The sequence below is a fragment of the Octodon degus genome, unplaced genomic scaffold (assembly GCF_000260255.1).
Source record: "Octodon degus isolate 3935 unplaced genomic scaffold, OctDeg1.0 scaffold00118, whole genome shotgun sequence".
Classification (NCBI taxonomy): Eukaryota; Metazoa; Chordata; class Mammalia; order Rodentia; family Octodontidae; genus Octodon; species Octodon degus.
The window spans coordinates 560,608-567,253 of record NW_004524694.1 but is presented as its reverse complement, the minus strand read 5'-3'; positions in this window follow the sequence as shown (position 1 = coordinate 567,253).

The window sequence follows — 6,646 nt, the reverse complement described above, 5'->3', positions numbered from 1 at the left end:
CTTCCTCAAGGCAAAAGAAGGTGCTACATCATCTCTTCTGATATCATTGCTTTAAGTACAGTGAGTTTTTTTCTTCTTTCTTTCGTTTTTCTTACCCCACAAACAGAACACAGGCTATATCCAATCTACTTTATTACACAATAATAAAGATGCGTTGTTTCCGCGTCTGAAGTTGTTTGAAGAGGACTCTTTTTTCTGAGCCCCACATTTCATCAAATCATACACTGCTCCGGGCCTAACCCTTTGGTATTCACTATCTCTCTTGATTGTGTTGTAAACTGATCCATGCACAAATTTGTTGTGACAGCTGAACCAACAGAACCTTTGTCATAACCACCATTGCAAAGAGAGGCACACAAAGAAAAGGAACTGCTAGGCAACATTACAAAGGGATTAGGATGGGTGCTAACATACCTGCAAGTCACATCACAGCGCATGCTTTTCCACTCAGTTCACTGCCTAATCAGAAATGAAAGTTTCCACCCAGCAAGGAGAAAAATGTGTTTCCTACCACTGTGCCATCTCTCACTACAAGGGCCTCTGGGAAACCCGAAATCTGCTGGGTTTCCCAGAGAACCAGTGAGGAAGACAGGCCCTGTGTATTCCCTGCTTCTGTTTCTAGGCTCTTACAGCTTTTGCAATTCAGTAACTAAGAAGGCAGAGAAAGTCTGGCCTCTGAAGGGAGACTACTCTTCTCCCACGTTTTCTTACCTTCATTTCTTTTCAGTTCCATTCCGCCATTTTCCCATCCATCCCCACAACCATGGAGCTGCAAGTGATGCTATTCTGGAATGGCTTTGTCCCTTTCCTAAATACACTGTGTAAAAGCACCACAGGTGCTGTGGAAGATCACACAAGCGCTAATCTCCAATTCTATCAGCTGGAAGATACTAACATGTTCCTCTTTTGGAGGAGAGGTGAATTTAAGCAACGTTCCATGTAACTGAAGTAGAAAATCATCAGCCAAAAATCATAAATGAAAACAAAGCACACTCTTCTTTTTTACTAGAGCCCCCTGAACTCGCAAGGTACTTCTGGAATACGTGATGAGCTCAGGTGGAGACAGGGGCACCTGCACACAGCAGAGGCTGACCTGTAAGAGCCACAGAGCCTGTCATCAGACCATGACAACTCACCTGCCTCCTTCAGATACATTTCTCCAATTTTATTTCCTTTAATGTCTTTTAGACTCCCATGACGTCAATGCTTGTTTTAAACATATTATAACACAAAATATTGCTTTTGAAATGACCAACAATGGTCGGATAGATAGCTCAGTGGCATAAGTGCCTTCCTGACAAGTGTAAGGTCTAGTACCAAAAAAAAAAAAAAAAAGAAAGAAAAGAAAGAAAGATTTATACGATCTGAAGAAAAACCAGAGTATTAGAAAAAGAAAGAAAGAAACAGGTGAAATGACCAATAACATTTGCTACTGGAAAAAAAAAAATTTTATCTTGTTTCATTGATTGATTGGCATTATTTGCACAAAAGACTGACATTTGGGTAGGAATGTAGTTCATAAAACAAAGAGATCTCATTAGTCCAGGAAAAAAATAAGAAGACCATTTCTTCAGCATGTACCTATTGGACATTTTACCAAGTGAAATGGGCTTTGCCCACCATGCGTGTCTAGGACAACAGCTAACACTGAGATGCCACCTGAGAGCTTTATGTGCACTATCTCATTCAATCTCTCCAATGTCTCCACAAGGTGTATCTATTATTATCTTTGTCATACACAGGAGGACATAATAGCATCATTATCTAGGAGGGACAAGTAGCTAGAAGGTGGCAGTGCTCAGAATTTAGCTCAAAGAGGTTTGATTTCACCATGAAAATTTAGGCACTTTTGGAGGCCAATTGTAATCCCAAGCTTGCATCATCAATATTACCCAAGATTTTTCTTAATGTGGCATCTCGGGTGCTACCCCAGAGTCAGAGAACCAGAAACTGTATTTTAACAAGATTCCCCAGACAAGATGATGAGGTGGCCTGTGGGGTCGCCAGACAAAGGCCTGTGGTGGCACAGGTACTGTGGGGTGTGTGAGTGCAGGAGGGTGGGGGCTGCCCACCTGCAAACACCTGCTGTGGTATCCACCCTGCAGACAGCACTACAGAGGTGGTGTGAAAGACATGACAGTATAGCGAGGGACCAAGGCTCCAACTTAGTCCAAGTGAGCCCCACCCTGGGATGGGTGAGTTTTCTTAAGTTTTCCACCTTACCCTAGAGAAAAAGCAGCCATAACAATATGTAAGTGAATAGGCAAGTCTCTGTTCCAATAAACTTTATTAATAAAATAGATGGCGGCCTGGGCTGGATTTAGCCAGTAGGCTAGTTTGCCAATGCTGTAGGCAATATTGTTAACTCTATTCTAGGGGCATGAGATGTATTGGCTTATTTATTTCTCAGGACAATGCTGTGCAGTAGGTCTTAATGTCAGTCCTAGAGGGAAAATGACTGGCGCAAAGTTGCATGAGTAATAAATGACCCTGAACCAAGTCTTGAACCTAGGCAACCTAACTCCAGGCTTACATTCTTAGTGAGCACGCCACACAATAGTACAGTGTGCTGAAATTCACACACACACACACACACACACACACACACACGAGGTACAGGTAACAAGGGTCTCTCATAACCATCTAGTCTATAGACAGTATACCAGAGTAAGCAAAAGGAAAAGAAATTTACCAAAGGAAACTGTACGGTTCCATCAGAGTTTTAGAAAAGAGAGAAAGGAAAATGTCCACTCCCATTAATAATGATGAGGGAGAGCGATAAGCAGAAAGAAGGGTTTTCAGAGGATTTTGCAACAGAGGTCCCTGCTGTGGCGGCTGAAAGGACACATTGTCTCTCAGTAAGTGAAAATATTAGTAAAAATGATGAAACTGTCGCAATGCACAGTCTCTTGCACATCCTGGCAACACAGTTATTGTATTTGTGGGCACAGAGGGCCAAGCGGGAGAAGCTGCCCCTGTAGATCTTGGGCTGCCAAGGCCCTGCCTGCCCCAAAAGGCTGGAGAGACCTGTGAGTACAGGCTGGTAAACTCTGACCCAGGTGGTCGAGGCGGCCCTGGGTAACGTGCCCCCATGTTGTGTGACTTCCTGTACCCAGGCTCACAATGCTGGATTCCCAAGGGGGTTCAGCGTTTTAAAACAATGTATTTTTTTCTAGCTTTCGCCATTCTAGGACAAAACCTAGACACGTTCAGTCTGTACAAAGAAGTTCCTCAGGGCTCTGGAGGCAATTTCCAAAGAGGCCTCAAGGAACAAAGGCAACCAGAGCTCCTAGGTCATCAGGACACTCTCAAGACGTTAATTCCCAATTGGGAAAGCTGCCTGCTGGCATTTTACTTTAAAGAAAAATTGTGACCCAGAACACACTCACACACACCAGAATTCCAAGTATAGACAGGTCAGTGCTTTTTATCAGCTTTAGTGAGGTTTTGAGTAGACCTCCGATAAGCACCGAGGTATCTTTTCAAACTGAAGGATGTAAAACATTAACAGAGAAGTGAAGGGAAATTACAGATCATTTGAGAGGCGGTGCGGCCTTGTAGAAGCCAGACTTAGTGCTACACAATCAAGCTTTGTTGTGCTGTGGTTACCATTTCTGAGGGACTAGGAGACCCTCCTCACAAGCCAACACGCTCGACCAAGCGCAGCTCTGTGCACGCAGCCTTCCAGCTTCTGTTTTCTGTTCCCGAGTCGTCTGTGTTTCTCTCCCAGAATCCTCACCTCCCTCAATCTATTCTTTCATCCATCTTGCCCCCCACAGCCCCACTGATTATTGACCATGTTTTTCCTAAGGGGAAAACCTAGCAGAACCAGGACCAGAGCACAGCTGAAATTGTAGGTTGGGAGAAAAGCAGAGCTTTGGGGCCACACACAAGAGGCTTACGCCCCATGCCCAACATTTACTAGAACCGGGATCCTGGATAGGTTAACTCCTCACTGAGTATCAGCTTTTTAACTGTCTGGGGGGGCCCGTATCTGCTTTATAGGTTATGCTGGGCATTAAATGATATTGTGAACTGAAGTACCCAGAACAAGCAAAGTGCTCCCTGCTGTAACCCTGGCTACTGCTCTATGCTCATGTTTTTGGTTTTTTTTTTTTTTTGTTTGTTTGTTTGTTTGTTTGTTTGTTTTTTGTTTTTTTTTTTGTGGAACCGGGGATTGAACTCAGGCCCTTGCGCTTGCCAGGCAAGCACTTATTCTACTGAGTTATCTCCCCGGCCCCTGTGCTCATGTTTTGATGTAGTTTCACAAACATCCAAAAGTTTCCAACTTCCAGAAAAAGCTGTATTTGCTTGTTGATGCGAGCATAAACTGGCACACCTTTTACAGAAGACATTTAAGGCAGCCTGCTATTAAAAGTATGTATGTGTCCATCCTTTGACCTAGCAATATCACCTCTGGGAAACTGGCCTCAGATATACTTGTACACATTCAAAATGATGTATGCACAAAGGAATTCACTGAAAACTTGTTTGCAACAGGAAAAGGCTGGAAACAAATCAAACTCCTCAATAGGACACTGATTAAATCACATAATAGATTATTCTGCAGGTACAAAAAAGGAGAGAGAAGGCCTCTATATATCAGTATGCAAAAATCTCTAAATTCTTAAGTAGAAATCAAGATGATCAGAGGATAGAATGCATTGTTTGTCAATAATAAAGATGAGAAGGGGCCAGGGAGAAAGCTCAGTAGAATAAGCGCTTGCCTGGCAAGTGCAGGGTCTAGAGTTCAATCTCCCATACCACAATAAATAAATAAATAAATAAATAAATAAATAAATAAATAAGAAATACCATGCACAATACATGTAAAATCCTGGGAAGAATTTATGAAAAGCCCTAAACCAATAAATGTTTTTCCAGTGATTAGAGTGAAGCAAATAGTATGGATGAGATGCTGCCTACTGTTTTCAAATATTTTCACATTTTAAACTAAGTCTGCATTAAATTCCACTTTAATTAGTTGTATATTCAATAATCAGGACTACCACAAAGACATGCCCAGAACTAAAGACTCAGGCCAGGGACTTCTAGCATTTGAATCATAGTCCTGTTATATAATTTCTGTATGCAAGAAAATCCTATGCAGAGTCATTTTATAGGGAATGATGTTTGTTCTTCAATTACAAAGAGAAGTATTGGTCTAGTTAGGACCAAAATGCTATAAATGAAAATATGGGTGCTATGGAGTCATGCCCTGGGTACAAAGAACAATTCATACAACAGGGTGAAATTCAAGCCTCCTCCCATTGCCTAGGCAGCCTGGACTCCAACAACCTAGCGGAAATGTAGGTGAGAACAAACAAATGGTTATAGCTGTCAGTGGACTGGTACACATTAACCTGACAATGAACTTGGCGATAATTACCATCTATTTATTTTGTCCACATTCATGCTTAAGCTATTGAAACTCCAGAAGGAGAATTCTGCCACAAAGGAATGGCCTTTGTGTTAGGAAAGGCGCAGTAATTATTCATGTTAGCAGGCCATAATATTTTGAATTTGCTTCCACAAACGTAAGAAATTCCAGAGTCAACTAATATCCTTGGGAAAGCAAGGCCTCTTCCCTCAGCTATTTCAGGGCACTTAATAGAACTCTAAGTGTGGCCAGCCCGCATCAGGCAGCGTCAGCCCAGCTCTGCAGCTGGCTTCACTCCTGCACAGACCTCCCGGTCTTTCAGCGTGGGCGCAACCAGCGGGTCACAGCGAATGTCCCCACATTATCAGCAGAACAGATGATTCCCCAGCAGCCTAAAGGCTACTCAACTAGTAGCTCTTGACTGATTTAAATTTGAGCTTTACAAAAATATCTTCTTATTTTAGTGTCACAGGACTTTAGGGCTATAAGATACTCAAGAGAGAACAGAACCCATTATTTTATTTTTTATTTCCTATTGTTTTAACATAACCCGTTATTTTATGATTCTTCTTGCTCATAGGCCAATATTACATCATGTAAAACAGTTTTTTGTTTGATTTTAGTTTAGGTTTTGGTTGTTTTGAGACAAGGTCTCATTATATATGATTGAAGCCAGGCTTACACCCATTAGGTGGCCCAGGCTGGCACTGAACTTGAGATCTTCCTTCCTCAACCTTCTAAGTGCTTGGTTTCCAGGCATACTTCATCACATCTGATTATGTATTACAGGTTTTAAGCTCAAATTTCTAATAGGAAATTCAGTAAGGGAGATCCTATTGACACAATCCTGTCTATAGCATAGTTCATATATTTCAATTTCAACCCATGGAGTTTTAAGGTTGCTACTGTAAATTTAAAAGAATTTCTTATGAACATTATCTATTTCTACAGGAAGATACTGGAAACTTCTTCACAACTAACTAAATATTCTGCTAGAAATATTTCTAAAGTTGAATGTCCTGCAATTATTCCTAGCTTAAATTGGAAACAAATATAAATGACATGCTGTACTCTCATGTTTTACCTTACATAATATAATAAATGTAGTACTTATATATTACATGTACATTAGATATCTCAAATCATTCTCAATCCCCATTAGATACATGGTGACCCACTATAGAAACAAAAGCAATACAATAAATAAATTTAAGTACAGAAAGAATATTAATTACATATATTACTATAGCACATTACTATCATATA